The sequence below is a fragment of the Myotis yumanensis genome, unplaced genomic scaffold (genome assembly GCF_028538775.1).
Source record: "Myotis yumanensis isolate MYYU_CA2020_CCGP unplaced genomic scaffold, mMyoYum1.0.hap1 SCAF_10, whole genome shotgun sequence".
Classification (NCBI taxonomy): domain Eukaryota; kingdom Metazoa; phylum Chordata; class Mammalia; order Chiroptera; family Vespertilionidae; genus Myotis; species Myotis yumanensis.
The window spans coordinates 57575717-57597407 of NW_027223761.1; the positions used below are offsets into that span (position 1 = coordinate 57575717).

A 21691-nucleotide genomic window follows, 5' to 3' on the forward strand; every position below is an offset into this window, starting at 1 on the left:
GAAATTTTAAAAGGTCTGTTTGACAAAAATAGAGCTTTACTGATTAATTAGAGAGTGATTTGCTTGTTTTTTAATCCTCACCCAGGATATTTTTTCCATTGATTTTTAGAGAGAGTGAGAACGAGAGTAAAACATTGATATGGAAGAAATACATCCATTGGTTGCCTCCTGCATGTAACCCAGTCAGCCGGGAATCAATCATGCAACCTAGATATGTGCCCTTGATGGGGAATTGAACCTGAGATCTTTCAATGTGTGGGCTGATGTTCTAACCACTGAGAACCACCGGCCAGGGCTGGCGAGTGGTTTTCAAAGTAGATTTCCCATCCTTCTTGGCCCAGTGGCCTAGGCACCCACTGGTCCCAGGAAACAGATTTGCCAGATGACATCTCTGGATGTGTGAGGTTAGGCTCCCACATCCATGCATTTATAGTGGGGCCTTGACTTACGAGTTTAATTCCTTCGGAGACCGAGCTCGTTAAGAAGCTTGTTAAGGAGCTCGTTAACTCAAATTACTCTATCAACTCAATGCAAACAGCTGGTATCTCAAAAAACTCGTTAGTTGGGACACTCATAAGTCAAGGCCCCACTGTACTTTATTAATCCAGTCTGCATAGGTTCATGTTGAGTGCTTTAACTTCAACCTGCAAACCCTAAAGATTTCTCTGCTGCCTGAATTTCACACCTCAGCTTGAGAGAGCCAAGCATAAAACATGAAAGGAAATTGCATCAAACACAGGTATTTCGAGGAATATTTTGATCAATCACATATGTTACTGTAACTCTCACACCATCACATCAGGCCCAGGAAGCCACAGAGTGGGTCACGAAACTCTAGAGCCTAGAAAATTTTTTCCAGGCCTCTGGCCATATACAACAAATTGTCCACGGTTTTCTATGATGTGTTTAACCTTTATATAAGGCAAAACTCTGTCAATGACTGCCTGGCCAGCTGCTCAGTGGTTAGAGCATCAGTCCATGCACCAAAGGGCCCCTGGTCGGGGCCTGTGTGGGAGGCAACTGATGGATGTGTCTCTCTCACGTCGATGTTTCTCTCTCTCTCTCTCTCTCTCTCCCCCCACAAAACAAAAAAACCCTGTCAATGACTAAGTTCATGAAGAAGAAACTAATGAGAGAGAAAAAAATTAATGCAACCCTGGGAATAGGAAGTAAGTAAATGCTTTTCTCTAAAGCAGCACATGGCAGCTCAAACAACAGCATGCAGGATAAGGTGGGGTGGCATGAGTGGAAAAGCCTACTGAAAACTTACAGTTGTACTTCGGGCTTTAAAAAGCACTTTCCCAAAGAGATGTCTGTACTCCATGTTCATTGCCACATTATTCACAGTAGCCAAGAGATGGAAACAACCTAAGCGGCTTGTTAATAGATGAGTGGCTAAGATGTTATATTTACACACACATACACACACACACACGCACCCGTGCGCACACACACACACAGGAATATTGTTCAGCCACAAGAAAGAAGGCAATCCTGCTATTTGGGACAACATAAATGTACCTGAAGGGCATTACACTAAGTGAAATAAGCTAGACAGAGGAAGACAAATACTGAATGGTATCACTTATATGTGGACTCTAGAAAGAAAACGCCCCCACAAAACTCATAGAAATGGAGCAGGAAAGTGGTTGCCAGGGGCAGGAAGGTGGGGGGAATTGGGAGAGGGTGGTAAAAGTGTACAAACTTTTGGCTATAAAATAAATAAGTTCTGAGGAGCTAATGTATAACATGGTAACTATAGTTGATAACATTGTGTTGTGTAACTGAAATTTATTAAAAGTGTAGGACTTAAATATGTTTACAAAAAAAGATAAGAGAGGTGAAGATTTGTTTACTAGATGAGAGGAAATCACCTCACAATGTATACTTATATCAAATCATCACAATGTACACTTTAAATATCTTAAAATATTATTTGTCAAATATACCTCAATAAATCTGAAAATAAAATAAATAACTAGCAAAAAGGGGGAGGGGGAAAGGAGAGGGAGAGAGAAGAACTAAGCCACCTGGATAGTTGGGCACTGGGATCTATGGAATGTTGGAATATTATTAATACATAATTGATATTTAACAAATATTGGCTGACTGAATGGATGAATAAATGATAATAACCAGTGAATATGGCCCTTAGTCAGATGTTAAATACCATTAAGTTCCCAATAGAGACCCGTCTACGCTGAAAGAGTGGTGTGAACACGTTTGGATCATTGGACTTAAGGAGGCTTCACTCTATGGCTCTCCCGACAACCAGAACTCTCCTTAAACCAACACAACTTCCTCCCTTTTCAGAGCTGCCTGTGGAGTGAGCCATCCGCCCAGCTACCTGAGTCAGAAACTGGCCATCCTTGATTGATTGATCACATCTCACATCCAATCAATCATCACACTTAGTACAGTCTAACTTTCAAATGTCTCAAGAATGCAACTGCTTCTCTCCGTGTTCATTGCCTCAGCCTTAGTTCAGCCACTATCATCTCTCACCGAGATCCTACAAAGACTTCAGTGGGTCTTTGGTCTCCCTTTTTTCCAACCATTCTCCACACTTCGCTGCAGTGATATTTTAAAGCACAAAGCTGATCACATAACTTCTTTTTTTCAGTATAGGTGTTTTGTTTTGTTTTGTGTGTGTGTGTTGTTGTTGTTGTTGTTTTAATATGTTTTTATTGATTTTAGAGAGTGAGGGAGAGAGAGGGAGAGACAGAAACATCGATGAGAGAGAAAAAGATCAACATTGATTGGCTGCCTCCTGCATGCCCCCTATTGTGGATGGAGCCTGGAACCTGGGCATGTGCTCTGACTGAGAATTGATGTGGTGCCTCTTTGTGCATGGGTCAGTGCTCAACCACTGAGCCACAGTGGCTGGCTGACACATCACTTCTTGATTAAAATGCTTCAATGATTCATCATTCCTATGAGCCAGTTTGGACCACTTAATATGGCATCCAAGGTCCAATGAGAGCGAAGTATTTGCCATCCATGAATAAGTTTCCCTGTTTGGTCTTTTGTATATTTAGCAATTCCTGGGGCTCTGGCAAGATCGTTCTTCCTGCCTCACAGTGCTAACTACAATTTACCGTTCTCATCTCATCTTAGATATGGTCACGTGTTCCCCTCAGACTTCCCTGTGGTCTCCCCATTACAGCATGTATCACACTATCCTGCAACTGACTGTTAATATGTCTCTAACGTTTAGTCCACACTCTATGTAGTTGAGAGCAGACATCCTTACTTACGCACTCCTAGCATTTATACAGTGGCTATCGCAAGGTAATCACTCAATATATGTTTGTTAAATAAATGAAAATATAAGTGAATGATGATATTTGACACAAGCATATCTCAGTTTAGCATATCCATTTGGAAAGTATTCTCTTTGCTACCTCACCCTCTGCCTCTGCTTCTTTGGAAATTTCTCCACCTAAAAACCACACCCTATCTGCCTCTGATTCTTGACCTCATTCTGACCTCAGCCAGTCTGACTTGCTGAGATTCTCCCACTGAAACTCCTACTTCAGTTGGCATACTTGCTCCTCTGCCCAGCATGCCAGTAGAACCCCCTCATTCACCTGCCTCCCTCCCCAAGCTTTGGATGAAACTGCACAGAAGACACCTGCCCATCCAATGCAGCCGAGCCCCTCTCGACCTCTAACCAAGAGCTCCAGGGTCCTTGCTGACAGAGGGGGCTTCATTTAGGAACACAAATGCAGAGAAGTCCTGGCCATACTTTGACTCTGCCTTAACTGCCATGATAGAACTCCATCTGTAGAGAAGGAATCAATTAACCAGAAGTGCCATGTTCGGGGACCAAAAGGCATCTGCCATCATTCAAGTATCCAAGCAACACGGGTTCTAAGGAATATGAACACCCTCATAACAAGCAAGCCCATTTGCTGATAACTTACACTATAAATCAAGATATACATTAACATAGAGAGACAGAGATATACAAAATGAATTCATTCATTCATTTGCTAAACATTTACTTAGCATCTCCTATGTACTAGTCATTGTGCTAAATGCTTGGGATATAAAAGGATAAATATCCCCCTTTCTCCAAGGAGTTTTTAACCTTGTGGGGGAGACACATATCTGGACATAGAGTTACAGAACAATGTGGTAAGTGCAAGCATGAGGCAGGCACAAGTTAAACCAAAGATCTGCAAATAACAGAATCTGGACATTGGAAGGGATCTTAGGGCCTTCAGTCCAACCCTTAAATTATGCATGACTCCCCAGATGCCCACCCAGCCTATTCTTAAATACCCCCAGGCAGCCTATTACACTTGTGAACACTTCTGCCAAGCAATTCACTTTTAAATTCTCAACAACATACAGATGTGCATAGGTAATCCTCAGTGCTGCTGAGCTGTTCTAGGACCTCCTGCCCCTTGTTCTGTTCTTCAAAGGCTGCTTGCAGGAATATCAAGGTCTTACCCCAGTTCTGATGCCCTGAAAGCCTCCAGATCTGGACCTTCTTCTTCAGTGAGTCAAGAATCAGAAGGAACGTTCCATCTTGGTTATAAGTAGACGGTGTAAATATATCTTGTCACACCCAGAAAACAAACCAAACACCTAAATTGAAACACAAGAGAGAAGAGGTCACATGATGGGCTCTTCCTTCTCAGCAGGATATTTCTAGCTAAAATCTACATGATCTAGGCTCTGGGTATCCTAATCCACTTGGTATGCTTAACACATACATAGACTGGGTGGCTTGTAAACAACAGAAACTTTCTCACAGTTCTTGAGGCTGGAAAGTCCAAGATCAGGGTGCCAGCATGGTCAGGTTCTAGCCAGAACTCTCTTTTATTGCAGACTACTGGCTTCTCCTTGCATTCTCACATCAAAAAAGGAGAGCCAGGGAGCTGTTTGGGGTCCCTTTGAAAAGGGCACTGATCCCATTCATGACCTAATTACCTGCCAAAGGCCCCACCTCCTACTACCATCACATTAGGAGTTAGGAGTTCAACTTACAGATTTTGAAAGAGACACACATTCAATCCATTGTGCAAGGTCAAGCCTGGTTTCAGCTAGCAGAAAAACCCAATCACCAGTGGACCACAGCAGGCTAGAGAGCAGTCTCTCCTAGGGCTGCCCCAAGGGTTTGGCTCTTAAGAATTTCAATGTCTAAACTTGGAAGGTTCTTTTCCTTCCAGCTCCAAATAGTCCAAACATTTCACAATACTCATCTGGGCTCTTAGTAGTCAAGTGGTACAATTCAGTGGCACTTAACAACAGGAAACTCTTAAGCTTGGTCGGAAGAGAAGAGTAGAACGCCCTAAGAATCCACTGTGAAAGAAAAGACCTCTTTATGTCAATAAAAGGACAGGAGATGCTGGAGGCATAGAGTCTTACTCTGTCTGAAATGGCTGATGTTTAGAAAGTTGACATGATTATTCTAGCCTTCTGATGTGTTTTAAAGAATTCTTAGCAGCTTTGTAGAGTTGGAATGTTTGAGTAACTTGAAAACTATTATTTCAAACTAGAGGCCAGGTGCACGAATTCATGCACCAGTGGGGTCCCTCAGCCTGGCCTGCGGGATCGGGCTGAAACCAGCTCTCTGACAACCCCCAAGGGGTCCTGGATTGTGAGAGGGCACAGGCCAGGCCAAGGGACCCCACTGGTGCACAATCAGGGCCAGGGAGGGACAAAGGAGGGCTCCAGGGTATGTCTGGCCCATCTCACTCAGTCCCAATCGCCTGGACCCTAGCAGCAAGCTAACATACTGGTTGAAGCGTCTGCTCCCTGGTGGTCAGTGCATGTCATAGCGAGCAGTTGAGCGGCCTTAGCATATTATGCTTTGATTGGTTGAATGGACAACTGGACGACTGGATGACTTAGCATATTAGGCTTTTATTATATAGGATTGGCTTATCCAACTGGTCACAGTATTTGTGAAGCTACCATGGGATTTATTGATGTTAATATTTTAAGTATTCCAGTAAATAATTTATGCTACTAATCCCTAAGAAGCTGTGGCAACAAGCCTATTTTTAGGAAACCTAATGAAGTTATAAAATTATGAGGTTCTTTTCAGAATTCTCAGTGACGCAGGCTTTGCATTTCCAACTTAGTCCACTGAGACCAAGCTCAGAAGTCACCTCCACCATGAAACTTTTCCAGACCCAGTTATTTCCTTCCTCCTTTGTGCTTCTCAAAAGTTTTTGTATTCCATTAAGACACCCCTTATCCACTGGAGAGGAATATTCTCTTTACAAAGTGATTGTCATGTCCATTGGAAGGTGTCTTTGTCCTCAGGACAAAGTCATATCTTATCCACCCTTCCCTTCCCACAAAATGCCTGGCCAGGCCTGGGGTCAGGCAATGCTTACTGAATGAATGAGACTGACCTACCTACAGCTGAGAAACTGAAATGAGTTTGTACCTGCAAACTCTTCACATAACTCAGGGTTAAATCAGCAATCATAATAAAATGTTTGCGGCCATATTCTGCTATCCAAGCAGCACAAGTATACATGGAAAAATGGAAGAGCAAAGAAAAAGAAATATATATATATATATATATATATATATATATATATATATATATAATATAATACTAATAAAAGGGTAATATGCTAATTAGAGCGGATGTCTTCTGGATCTCCATCTGGACAAAGCCATAGTGGCTGCGAGGGCCTAGGGCTGGTGCCCCGTGGGAGAGGCAGGCAGCACCACTCGGGAGGGGTGGGCCGCGGCTCAGCCAGCCATGGTGGGGTAGCCAGCAGTGGCAGCAGCAGCAGCACGGTGATGGGGGCAGCACCTTTACCTGATTGGCCAGGTAGCCTCCTGCAGAGGGAGGACAGACTGCAGCTTAGGTCAGGGGTAAGGCAGAGGTGGTTAGGGGCAATCAGGCCAGTAGGGGAGCAAGTTAGGGGTGATCAGGCCAGCAGGGGGGCAAGGTAAGGGCAAATTTCATGCACTGGGCCTCTAATATATATATATATATATATACATATAAATTAAAACTGGGTTCTCACCTGGCTTGGGATCATTTCTTAACTTATGACCTTGGACAAATCACTTCATCTCCCTGCAGCTCAGTTTTTCTAGTGGGTGAAACAGGGCTCATAAAATCCTTTATTCCATCCTTACCAGAGTTTTGTGAATATCAAATGCAACTGGAGAATCATCAAAACAGTGCACAATGCATAGCACTGTTATCATTCAGCAAATTTGCTTATAGATATCACCTGGTATGCAGCTTTGAATTGCAACTTGGAGTTGCTCGACTTAGGAGGTGTCATAGCATGTGGGAGGCAGTCTAAATATGGTGGGGAACAGCAAAGACTTTGGGAACAGATCTAGATTTACATCCCAGGCCCACCATTTCTTAGCAGTGATCTGTGAGCAAGGCATATAATGTTGAGCCTATCTGTAAGAGGGGATCATAATATACCCTTTTGTGGGTTTGTTGTAAGGATTAAATGCAAAGATCTGTAATATACCTAGTATAGACCCTGGCCAGTGATACAACTCAATCAATGGCAATAGCCGTTGTTTTTATCATCATCATTATTAACTCTTAAAGTAGATACACTTCTGGAAGTGAGAGTCCCCACTGCAAACTTCATTCCATGGGGAAACAGGATGAACTGCGACCAGGCATTGGAAAGCAGCCATTTGTCCCCAAAGGAAAGCTGGGGGCTAGAACGCACTGCCCCAGGAAAGGGCCTGTGAAAAGTGGGTAAGAGCACAAACACCAGCAATGTGCAACAGGCCAGTGCTAGGAAGGGAGGGGGAAACTAGGCAGACAGAATAACAGAGGCGAAGAGGCAGAGGAACTCCTGTAAGGACTTGCTGGGGCAGAGCCGAGAACAAGGCTGCCTGCGTGTGGAATGTTGGGAACCCACAGGAGAGGATTAAGTGGTTCTATCTGAGACAAGGAGCCGGGCTGCAGCCTATGAGGCAAAGAGACAAAGAGCCAGAATGAGATAAACGGCCACGGCTCTGATTATGAACCAAGAATAGGATATTGACGTGGGTCCCACAGCAAAGGGTTGTTGTTCACACTCAGATCTTACAGCCACACCTGTGCAGGGGGAATATCGGTCACCCTCTGACCCAGCTGCCCACTAGAAAGATAATATGAGCAACATGAATCATTTTAAAATAGCCACATTTAAAAAAAGTAATACAGGTGAAAGTAATTTTAATAATATATTTTATTTAATCCACTATATCCAAAATAGTATTTTGACATATAATCAATATAAAAATGAGTAATGAGAATATTAGATTTTTTTTTCACATCAGTGCTTTAAAATCCGGTGTGTATTTTCACTCACAGCACATGGCATTTTATAGTAGCCACACCTCAAGGGCTCATTCTCCTGACCTCCTAGGCTGTTGACACCTTTTGAAAGCCCAAATTCATGGAGCCAGAAATGACCTCTGGAGATGTTCACAGTGCAAGGGCCATCCATCTATGCATTCCTGACAGGTTTCCCCTTAGGATCTTTCCTTGAATTTAGGCAGTTTCACACCCCATTGAGAACCATCCTCCAATTAAACATTCCCAGAGGGCTGACTTGGTGGTTCACTGGACAGATTAATCATGGTGGATGTACTTATCCACTCTCCCATTCTAAGGGAAACTGCCTTACCCACACCTTCCTCTGCAAGCCTACGGCAGCTTTATGCACCCACTCCTCCCTGAGACCTCTCTGGCCCAGCTGACCAAGAGTGGGAGCATGACTCTCTGAACCATTCCAGCCACTGACATAGTCACCTGACATGGAAACTCCCACCCAACCAGGGACAGACCCTGTGGACCATCTGGGCCAACCAGGCCCTCTGTCAGGAGTACAGAGGCAGCTGATGGGGAGAAGCATGGGAAGAAGACACATAAGGAGCAGAACGAGCAGTAAGAATACTGGCTTCCAGTCCATCCTCAGCTTTCTTCAGGTTCCTCTTCAATCTGTTTTCTAGATCAGCCTTCCAAAAGCCACTTTATTTGAACAGGGCAGGCCTCCAGATGAAAGACCTTAGAAAGCCTCCTGTGGGAAGGTCTTTAAATAGCGCTGGTTCCCGGAGCTCCCTTGGAACCTTTCAGAACCAACCACAGTGTGGGCTCCGGAGGAGCAGCTGTTTTGCTGTTTCTGGTTTTCCAAGAGATTCCTGTATCTCTTGTGGTCATGACTAGATTATAAGAATCCCTTATGTTCTGAGGGAGCCTTGCCTCTCAACACCAAGGCCTACCACAGAGATGCAAGCTTTCACACACTTTTGAGCAAAGGTCTTTTCCACCTCTCCCCTCCGGACTGTGTTTACATTCAGACCCATGCCAACAGTGAGCCCGGCAGAGGAGTGATGGATCACTTTGGGTTGCATTCCTAAGTAATTATTCTGAAAAGACCTCATCACAGTGGCCTTCTGGGGACTCTTTGAAGCCTCACATCATCTACAGCCGCAGTTCTCAGCGTGACTGCACATTAGAGCCACCTGGGGCACTTTCAAAACATGCCGGTGCCCAGGTCTGCTCCCAGACACCGAAATCAGAATCTCTAGGGCAGGGCCCTGGCCACCCGCATTTCTTAAAAGCTCCCCAAGCAATCCGAGAGGGCAACCACAACAGAAATTGCAAAAGTGATATACAACTGATATACAGAATATGCCCTTATTATAGGCTTGGGTCTCTAGCAGAAAAATTGCATACTATACACACACACACTTCTAATCACAGAGAGGAAGGGCTGGAAGGAATAGCAAACTTTTAATACAGCTAGGGAAAGAGGAGCAGTTTCAAGCTTGGGAGTATGATAAGGCTTTGAAGGAAATATTTAATATCATACCCTTTATGTGTGTTTTTTTTACCTTTTTACAATGCATATTTATCATTATTGTAATTTTTTAAATAAAAAAAGTTTTCTCACTTTTTATTTGTGCTTCTATATTTGGAAGTCCATTTTCTTTTGTTATGTTTATAGGCCATTTGTATTCCTTTTCTTCTGAACAGGATATTCATGTGCTTGGCCCATTTCTACTCAATTTATTTTTCTTGTTAAATGTACTACTTAAAGCTTAAGAAAACATATTTTGCTATGTTATATACACTATGTAAATGATTTTTTCCATATGTAATTTGTATTTTGATTTCATTTATACTGTTTTCCTCAATATTTCATGTAATTGTATGTATCAATCTTTTTCTGTGTAGTTTCTGAGTTTGGTGTCATGCCTGAGAAGGTCTTTTCTATTTTAAGACTATTAAATAATTTACCCATTTAAAATTATTTTTATTGTATCACTAGTGGCCTGGTGCACGGATTCATGCACATTGAAAGAAAATTAATTAGAAGAAAGATTCCTGCGGTAATTACATTACTGCAAAAAAAAATCACATGTCAAAATAGTATATATAATATAGTATTATAAAATTAAAATACAAAATATTTTAATATTGCTATTTGCCCTTTCTCTATAATAGAAGTGTCAGAGATGAAAGAAAATTAGTAAAATATATATGAAAATAATATATAAATTGATTAATAAATAAACAATATTCTGTCAACGACATCGCTTTCTTTCGGCTTCAGAGGTAGATTGTACAATAGTTGGTCTTCTGACATATTATGGTGTCACTTGCGATTTAGTGCCAGTGAGAGTTTTATATGTATCGTGCATGTGTGCGTGCCCGAGTCAATGTTTATTTTTAAATTGCCAGTGAGCGTCATATGTACCGGCCAGCCGTCAGTCGATTGGTCAGTCGGTCAGACAATCGGACGGATGTCTTAGCCTTTAATATAGAGAGATATTAATATATTTTATCAATCTGGAATTTATTAGAGATAGGGATCCAGCTTAATTTTCCTTTCCAAGTGGCAGTCTTCTCCCAATACCACTAGGTTTAAATGCTACATTGCCATGCTTGTTGGCTCTATTTCTGGATTCTTCTTTTTTTTTTAAGATGATGGATGCTGCTCAGGTATCAGTTTGGGTTTTTTCTTTTTTCTTTTTTTTTTTTTAATATATTTTATTGATTTTTCACAGAGAGGAAGGGAGAGAGATAGAGAGAGTTAGAAACATCGATGAGAGAGAAACATCGATCAGCTGCCTCTTGCACATCCCCCACCAGGGATGTGCCCGCAACCCAGGTACATGCCCTTGACCGGAATTGAACCCGGGACCTCTCAATCCGCAGGCTGACGCTCTATCCACTGAACCAAACCGGTTTCGGCTTCTGGATTCTTTATGCTCCTCCATTGATGTCTCTAATGTTGCAACAATATTTTAATTATTGTATATTGGAGCAGCTCGAATATCTAGTATGGCTAAACTACCTTTCCTACATTTCTTCTCTCCCTCCCCCCAAATTTTTTTTTCTGGCTAGTCTCATTTTTTAATTTTAAAAGTTTGATAAGGGACAAGATATTATAGACTCTTTTTCTCTTCACTCGCCTCCTCTAAATTTAACTAAATACCCTGGAAATAACTCAACAGACTATCATAAAAGGAGCCTAGAAGATGGAAAACAGAAGGCTGACTGGCTATGGACCTCAGAACTCAAGAAACCGTTGGTGATTTTCCCAGGTTTTCTTCTTATCTACCATATATCCCATACTGGGCACCAGAGAGGCCTACAACCCAAAACAACAGGCATAAAAATTAAAAAAAAAAAAAAAAAAGGCAAGAAAAGCCTTCTCTCTGTGATCAAAGGACAGGGAAAGGACACACCCAGCAGAGACCTAGTGGGAAGATACATCCCTGACTTCCAGGTAGGCAGTGACAGGACCAAGAGACTGATCTCCTACAGCTGCAATTGAGTAGAACTAACTCATTCCCTGCCCTACAGCAGGATCCCCACCCTCTGCCGAGAATAGCAGTGGTCCGCGTCTTCATCAGCATCAGTAGGGGTCTCTGTCCCACACCTGAGACAGCATCATAGAGCCTGAGTGGGATCCATCACCTGCCCCACACCCACCAAGCAGCTCAGAGGCACTTGCAGTTATAATGCAGGAGCCCAAATAGTAACCCATGTTACTACTGTAAGAACTCTAACAACAAATTGTCATTGGAACTAGAGCTTACAAAAGTAGACAAGGACCTACACTCTAAGTCTAAATAGGGTGACTACCTACAAAAATAAAAATGTTTAAATAGGATCAAGCATCTCCTATCATAATATCAAAATTTCCCAAAGTATATTTGGAAATCACTCAACATACCAAGAACCAGGAAAAATTCAAGTTGAATGAGAGAAGACAACCAATGCCATACTGAGATATAAATCAGAGGCTGGAATTACTTGACAAGGATGTTAACACAGCCATTATAAATGGGCTTCAGTAAACAATTATGGATTCTCTTGAAACGAATGTAAAAATATAATATCTCAGTAAAAAAAAGTTATGAAAAAGGACCAATGAAAAATGTAAATTTAGACAATATCAAAAATAATTTTTTTAAAGAAACCTTACTAGATAGGAAGGAAATAAAAAACATAACAGTATAAATAAATGAAAACTGAAAACAGGAACACAATAGAGAAAATCAGTGAAACAAACAGCTGGTTGTTACAGGAAAAGAAATCAGTAAGATCAATAAGACTCTAGCTAGATTGATAAGGATAAAATGAAAGAAGACAGAAATTACCAACATCAGGAATGGAACTGGAGATATTGCTACAGATCCTGTAGCCATTAAAAGGATAATAACAAAACCTATGGACAACTTTATCATATTAAATTCAACAACTTCAAAAAAAATAGCTTAATGCCTTGAAACCATAAAGAATGAAAACTCAACCAAAATGAAATAGATAATCTGAATAGTCTACAATTATTAAAGAGTTTGAATTTATAATTTAAAAGTTCCTGAAAAAGAAATCTCTTGATCCAAATGATTTCACTGGAGAATTTTACCAAGTATTTAAAGAAGAATTAACACCAATTTTACACCAGCTCTTCCAAAATATAGATGAGAAGGAATCACTTTGTATCTCATTTTATGAGGCCAGTATTTCCTTGATATCAAAACTCAAAGACAATACAAAAAGGAAGAACTACAAATCAATAACTCTCATGAACTGTGATACAAACATTCCCAATAAAATATCAATAAATTGAATCCAGTAGTTCTTTATAAAAGATCTATAATATACCATGGCCAAGTGAAATTTATTCTAGATATGCAAAGCTTGTTCAATATTTAAAAATCATTCAATTCTAGAGGTGAAAAATAATATGATCATATCAATTCTTGCAGAAAAAAAAACATTGAACAAAATCCAATACTCATTCATGACAAAAATTTTCAACAAAGTAAGTATAGAAACTTACTCAACTTGTTTGAGAACATCTATAAAAAATCTACAGTTAACACCTTATTTAATGATAAAAGACTGACTGCTTTTCCTCTAAGACTAGGAACAAGACAAGGGTGTGTGTTCTCACCACTCTACCTCAACATAGTTTTGAAAATTCTAACCAGCACAATAAGACAAGAAAAAGAAATTAAAGTCAAACAGATTGGAAAGTGAAAATTAAAATTATCTCTATTTTCACATGATAGGATGGTCTATATAGAAAATCCCAATGAATTTACAAGAAAACTAGAATAGATGAATTCAGCACAATTACAGGATTTAATATCAATAAACAAATCATTAATTCTATTTCCGGGAGATATTGGTCAAAGGGTACAGACTTTTAGCTACAAGATGAATAAATTCTAGAGACCTAATGTATAGCCTGTGTCTACAGTTAACCATAATGTATTATATACTTGAAATTTGCTAAGAGTAAGATCTTCAGTAAGTTTTCTCAAATGTTGTCAGCACACAAATACACATACACATAGTAACTATGTGAGCTGATGGATATATTAATTAGCTTGATTATGATAATCACTTTATAATGCATATTATATCAAACAGCATGCTGTACACTTTAAATATATACAATGCTTATTTTTCAATCAGACCTCAACAAAGCTGGGTAGTAAATAATAGAAAAAATAATTGTATTTTTATATACTAAATTTATACATGAAAAATGAAATGTAACAATGCAATACCATTTTCAATTGTTCCAAATAAAATACTTAACTATAAATCTAATAAAATATGTTCAGGACCTTCATGCTGAACATCCCAAAACGCTGAGGAAAGAAACCAAGCAAACATGAATAATGGCAGAAATTTCTCATATTTGAGGACTAGAAGACGCTACATAGCAAAGATGTCATCTCTTCAAATTAAACTACATGTTTAACAGGATTCCTATCTAAATCCCAGCAAGGTTTTTGTAGGCAAAGACAAGCATTTTATAACATTTATATAGACAGTGAAAGGCCTGAGGGTAGCCAAAGCAATTTTAAGAAAGAACACCAACATGGGAAGAATCACGCTGCCTGCTGTATATTTTATTATGTGGCTTCTATATAGCATATAGAGTAATCTAGATGGTGTGGTATTGTCAGAGGGAGAGGCACATGGGTTAATGGAATAGAGTGGAAAGCCCAGAGGTAGAGTCATATAAATATACTCAATTTATTTTTGACAGAGGTTCAAAACCAATTCAATGAAGAAGAGCTAGCCTTTTTATCAAACAGTGCTAGAGCCATTGGATATGCAAAGGCAAGAAAATGAACTTCAACCTAAACCTGACTCCTCATATAAAAATGATCTCAAAATGGATTACAGATTTAAATATAAAACCATAGAGTTCTTAGAAAAAAATAAAAGAAGAGTCCATAAAAGGGAAAACTGATAAATTGGACTTTATCAAAATTTAAAACTTTTGTTCTGTGAAAGATCCTATTAGAGAATGAAGTAAAACTTTACAGAGTGGGAGAAAATATTTGTATACTACACATCTGAAAAAGGATGTGTATCTAGAATATATAAAGAACTAGCAAAACTCAACAGTAAAAAGCAAACTATCCAATCAGAAAATGGGCAAAATACATTAACAAACATTTCCCTGAAGAAGATATATAGAGAGTGAATAAATATGTGAAAAGATGACCAATACTAGAAACCATTAGGGAAACGCAAATTAAAAATCACAAGGTATCACCACCCAGCTATCAGAATGGCTAAATAAAAAAATAGTGATGACATCAAACTGTGAGAAGGATGCAGAGAAACTCTGTCACTCATGTATTGCAAAAGGTAATGGCCACTCTGGAAAAACAGTTTGGCACTTCCTTTTAAAACTTTTGGGCATTTATCCCAGAGAAATGACAATTTATGTTCCTGAAGAAATTTGCATACAAATACATGCTCAAGCAGCTTTATTTGTGATAGCCCCTCTTCCCCAGTGGGTAAACGGGCGAATAATTAAACTGTAGTACAGCCATGCCTGTGGAATACTACTCGGCAATAAAAGAGAACCAACTATTGATACATACTTGGGTGGATCTCAAATAATTAGGCTGTGAAAAAAGTAGAGCCCATGCATATAAATGCTGTATGAATCCATTTATAAACATTCATGGAATAAAATTATATAGATGGACAACAGATGAAATACTTCAAAGGGTTAAGGAAGGGAATGGATCTCTTACCCCCTTGTGCCCCCCAACCCTCCCCAGCCTTCCCGCTGTAGTTTGATAGTCTGTTCGATGCTGCTCTGCCTCTGTATCTATTTTTGTTCATCAGTTTATAATGGTCTTTATTATCCATAAATGAGAGAGATCATGTGGTATTTTTCTTTCATTGACTGGCTTATGCATGCATATAAGCATAACCAATGGACATAAGACACTGGGGGGTAGGGGAGGCCAGGGGAATGTCAAGGGGGGGATGAGCAGACATATGTAATACTCTTTGTAATACTTTAAGCAATAAAATAAAATTAAAAAAGGAAGGGAATGGATACAAAAGGATAGTATAGACAGCCTGTGGTATTCATGTAGTTTAAAATCTTGATTGTGGGAATAGTTTAATGAAGTTAACATGATAAAAATTGCGTTCAATTATACACATAGACACACAAATGAGTACATGTATAACTGATCATATCCAAATAAGGTCTGTGATTGCACCAATGTCCATGACCTGGTTTTGATAGTTATGCAAAATGTAAACACTGGGAGAAGCTGGGTGAAGCAGGCACACACTCATGAATCTATTCATATTTTATAGATTCATTTTTTAAAAATACACGAATCAGTTTTTCTTTAATAGTCAGAAAGTTTGCATTATTCTTTGTTTAAAATATCCATGTGACTAGACCAACCACAAATTTAATGAGACAAGTGTACCTAATGTCAGTTCATAGATTGAAGTTTCAGTAACTCTTATTCACAAAATATAAATAAAGTAGGAGAACTTAACACATTTTTCTCTCAAGAATTCTGTTACCCTTCACTTTGACTACCCTACCAAAGTGATGGCATGTGTAAACAGGGGAACCTGACATTTCTGGACCTTCCTGGGTACAAGTCACCCAACTTTAATTTCTCCTTAAATAGAATTTTTTAAAAATAATAATAGTTAATATGTTTTGAGCATTAAACTACTCAACTACCTGCTACACAGTAGAAGGTAAGAAGAGGAATTATAAGAAATTGGAAAATATGGTCTCAGTTCATATTGTTTAAGATATAGGGGATTTACAGCATGGAGGGACCTGGTGAGTATTATGTTAAGCAAAAGAAGCCAGTCAGAGAAAGACAAGTATCATATGATCTCACTCATATGTGGAATCTAATGAACAAAATAGATCCAGAGGCACAGAAGCAGGGAAAAGACTGATAAATCTCAGAGGGAAGGCGAGGGGAGGGAGAGGGAGTGGTGGCACAGGGAGAGATTAACTAGAGAATTTATATTTATATGCATCTATGCATAACCCACGGACACAGACAATAGTGCGGTGAAGGCCTTGGGGGGCAGGTGCAGGGTGGAGGGGACCAATGGGGAAAAAAGGAGGCATCTGTAATACTTTCAATAATAAAGATAATTAAAATTAATTAATTAATTAAGCCACAAAAAAGATATAGGGGAAATAATGCATAATTATGCTTTTTAAGCATTTGAATATATGTTTGGAAGACCAGAGAAAAAATGGCAGTAGGATAAGTATTCACATATGGATATTTGGTTTGATTTGAACAATTATTGAACACATCTTGGGCACCTATAGTGTGACTGATTGGAGCTCTAGGCTTGCCAGGGAGCCCGTGGCTTTGGAATTTGTGGCAACAGTACCATCAGTGAGACACCAACACCATCACTACTACTACTGGTGACTGCTATTCCTTCAGCACGGTGTGATAGACACACTATGCTAAGCACTCACAAATATCATCTCATTTAAATCTCCACGAGAGCTTTGTGAGATGGCATTCTTATCCAGATTTTGAAGTTGAAGAAATTGAGAAGAGAGTTGTCTAGATACTTTCCAAGGTCAGCCAACTGGAAAATGTCAGAATCCAGATTGCAACCCAGGTCATCTGATTTCTAAATTCAGGCTCTAACCACTATTCCATGCGTCTTCCCTGAAGCTTGTTTTAAATCCTCCTGTTTGCTGCCCTTTTACAGGAGTCTCACTAGCTTTCCACCAGACCTCAAGGCTCTGGGCATTTGACTTCATATTTTTTCTGCTCTGCCTGCTTCCCTCAACAAATTCCATGTGGGGGATGGAGCAGCCTTGGAAGGGCAGGTAAAGGAGATCTTCCTGCAGAGCTTAGTGTGAATAGTTAGGTGGGTAAGTGATGGAGGCAGATGATGAGAGAAGAGTGTGTGTGTGTGTATGTGTGTGTGTGTGTGTGTGTGTGTGTGTGTGTATTTTCCCCCCTCCACTGATTTAGTTAGAAGGGTAAAACTAGTTAGTAAAGTAATCGAGCCTCTTTCTCAGGTTTTTTAAAACTAAAACATTTCCTTCCTAAGTGTCAAAGGCCTGAGAATATTCAAGGACAAAGGACTTTCTGGACAGATTCCTCTACTCCTCCACACACCCTGGGGGCTTGATCGAGGCTTGCTTCTAAGCAAGACTACCACTTCCTTCCAGTTATCGATTGCTGTGAAACGAACTACCTGCAAACGATAGCACACATTGCACATGGTTATCTCCCAGGGTTCTGTGGGCTGCCTGGGCTGAGCCGAGCTGGTCTCACTCGGGGGCTCTCACACAGTTGAAGTCAGTGGCTGCGTCTGGAGTCATTGGAAGGCTTCCTCCCTGGAGCCTAAATTTGAGTGGCTGGAAAGCCTGGGGCAGCCTGGGCTTGTCTGCATGGAGCCTCCCCACCCAGCTAGCATGGGGTTCCTCACAGCGTGGTGGTCTCAGGGTAATTAGTGGTCATGCACTGGGACTGGCTTGTACCAACATGTCAGAGCTGATTCTGTGTGTTTCTTTCCAACCCTGCATTCAGTGCTGTCGCTTTGGTAGCTGGAAATTGGCCATAGTGGAAGGGAGTATTTTTACCATGAAAACGAACAAACACTGCAAATCGGGGTTTTTCTCTTCCCTCCCCGCCCCGCCCCCCCCCCCCCCCCCCCCCGCCCCCAGAGAGCCAGGTTGCCAGCACATGAATTTATATGGTGGTTGGCTCCCAGCCCAGAATGAGTGAGCCAAGACAACCCAAGAGGAAGCAGCAAAGCTTCTTAGAACCTAGTCAGGGGAGTCCCCAGATGTCACTTTCTTCTTATTCCATTGGTCAAACAAGTCCCTAAAGCTAGCCCTAATTCAAGAGGAGGAGAGCTATCATCCATGTCCCATGGAAGAGGAGCAAAGAAATTGTGTAACATAGGACCTGATACAGAGTAGGCACTCAATGAGTACTTGGTGAATGAATGAATGAGTCAAGTCACTTAAACACTAATCCATATATCTTTAAATCACTTTTAAGTATAACGCTTTCTGGCAAGTTTTATTTAAACATCAGAGAGGCCAATGAATTTTAAGTCCTCAAAAACCCTAAATCTGAAAATTCCTTGATATAGATCTACTCACCCTCTGCCTGCAGGTATTCACAGATCTGTGTATTCAAGCCCTCCCTGCTTATCTACTCAACTGCTGCTGTACACATGACAATTGCAGAATGCTTGTGTTATAGATGTTTTTATACTATTTATATTTCCTTTGCTTCCCTGAGTAAACGGCAAATTCCTTAAGAGAGTTCTCATGTGTTTCTTGGCCACTCCTCCTTCCTACCGTGTCGAAAACAGGTCATTATACATGTACATACACATGAATGCTTACAAGATATATGATGGTTAGAGATTATAAGCCTTAAAAGGGAAGGAAGTAAAAATTCTTAATTGCTATGTTTCAGAGCCTTCCCTAAATGTTCTAATTTAACCCTTATGTTTGTCCAGTGAAGTAGGCATTATTATTTCCACTTCACAGGTCAGGAAAACGTGTCTCAAGAAGGTTCAGCAGTCTGGTCAAGGCTACGTAGAAGTGGAGGAGCTGGGATTCAAATGCAGACCCGCATGGCTCCAAGGCCTGAGCTTTATGCACCCACCCTCACCTACCCCCATTCTCTCTGCCTCCCCCCTTGAAGGATCTACAAGAGTCATAAAAATGCTGATGTTTCTAAACCCCAAGAGGGGAACAGGTGTTTCAAGTTCTGCTCTTGAACATAAAAAAAAATGTCCTTTAAAAGCTTGGGAAGATAAGAAGTTTAAAATACGTCAGGAAGGAAGTGAGCCTGGTATCAGGGAGGTCAGCTAGAAGGTCATCGCAATGACTAAGGCAAAGAGCATTAGTAGGTTGGACCAAGGTGGTGGTAGTGGAGTGGAGCGATGTGAAAATTTTTGAGGGATATTAAGAAGACAGAATCACCAGGCTAGTGAATGATTGGTTTGTGCAGGTGCTGCTCACTCACTGTAGAATCATCTGGCTGCACCAGGATGGCAAGGCTAAAGAGAGGAAGCCTGTGTGGGAGGTTTCTATAATCCTGGAAGAAGATGATAAGGGCTTGTTAAACTAGGAAAATAGCCATGGAACTGAAAGAATGCATGAATTTGAGAGATTATATGGAGGCAGAATCTGTTGGATGTGTTGTCAAACTGGATGTGGGAGTGTGAGGACAAAGGAGAGGTCAAGGGTGAAGTCCAGAAATCTGTTATGGACAACCAGATGCTTTTCACTGAGCTAGGGACACAAAAGGGAGAGCAGATAGATTTCAGGTAAGGATAAACTCTGGATGCGCCAAGGGAGAGGTGAACGTGTCAGCAGGTGCTGGCAGCCACTCTTATCTAATGAGATTCTTGCTCCCTTCAGAGGTTAAAAATGAACATACCACCGGCCAGTGTGGCTCAATGGGTGAGCATCAATCTATAGCCAAGAGGTCATGGTTTCATTCCTGGTCAGGCCACATGCCTGGGTTGCAGGCTCAGTCCCCAGTGGGGGGCATGTGGGAAGCAGTATGTTGATGATTCTCTCTCTCAATTGATGTTTCTAACTCTCTCCCTCTACCTTCCTCTCTAAAGTCAATATATCAATATATGTGTGTTTATATACTTATATTTAAAAAGGAACATATCAAATACTATGTGTAGTAGGGTTGTGTGTCAGGTAATAAAAGGCTTTTGCAAGTCTCAATGTTTTCACTTCACGGTGGTTCAACTCTCTCCAAAAGCCATTTATCACCCTGTAGGCGCCTCCATCATAACCAAGATGTCTTTATTGAGCCTCCAAAGCTAATAATAAGAGATGTCTGACTCAATCAGGGACAGTGACTCATGTAACCCATTGAAAGTGCTGCAGGGAGACTTTAGTGGTTCCTCAGGTCACAGGTCCGCCTGCACACACACACACACACACACACACACACACACACACACACCAAAACTCATGCTTATTTTCTTAGAAGCCAAGACAGGCGCAAAGATGTGTTTGCACACTTCTGCCTCTCCCCCCGCCCCCCCTGCAGGACAGCCATTGTTTACACAGGTGCCTGCATGTCAGGGCAGGAAGCGGGCCCCTTTGTCTCCTCCACTCTGAGGAAGATGGAGCATTCACCTCGGCGAATGAGCAAATAAAGGCTCTTGGGAGAGCTGCTGCCTTCCTGCGCATCAGCTTTTGTCCTGAGATCCTACAGGAGTTCTACCCAAACACAAAGCCAGTCCTTAGGAAGGCAGAGCGGGTAGGAGAGTCCCAACCCGATGCAAACCACCTGTAGGCGCTTCCCCAATGTGCCTGTTACACAACTCTCAGCACAGGCACCGAAACCAAGCTCGCATTAGAGTTCCCTGCCCACGGCGAGCACCCCTACTTTCGCGCCCAGCTGCGTGGGGTGCTCCTCATCCAACTCAGAGCCCGCCGGCCCCCCCAGGTGATACCAGATGCCTGGGAACCCACTGGCCTCCTCACCCAATCCCAAGTCCCTGGACCTGACTCCACTTTTACCCAGAGATGCCCCCAAAATAAAGCTTTCTTGGGTGAAAACCCACGAAATCAGAGCTTGCTTACCTGAGAGAAGGTCCTGGCGACCGGCAGCAGAAAAAACAAGTCCTCACAGAAGTGACGGGGACTCACAGGATGAATCTGTTGGTTTCAAAAGAAGAAAGGTGACTTCATCCCCGGTGCCCTGGAGTTGAAAAGAGCAACGAGTGCTCCCTGGCTGAGCCAACTCTGCCTCATCGGCGATGACTCCATCCAAATTATGCAGCTGCTGCCCAGACATGCTCACACCCCAGAAGGTAAATCTCTGGAATCTGACTAGCCCTGTTTTCAAAGAGCTTCAGCAAGTCCTGAAGCACCAATCACCTTGC

General features: G+C 41.3%; 1 protein-coding gene across 1 annotated transcript in view; it reads right to left on the bottom strand.

The window, feature by feature from the left end:
- Positions 1-21478, bottom strand: part of AMOTL1 (angiomotin like 1) — a 148486-nt gene extending 127008 nt beyond the window's left edge. The window contains exons 1-2 of the mRNA XM_070425840.1: positions 21390-21478; positions 4459-4596 (exon numbers count right to left, since the gene is read on the bottom strand). The gene's annotated coding sequence lies outside the window, so the exon portion shown is untranslated. The remainder of the gene's footprint in view (positions 1-4458; positions 4597-21389) is intronic.
- Between the last annotated feature and the right edge of the window lie 213 nt (positions 21479-21691).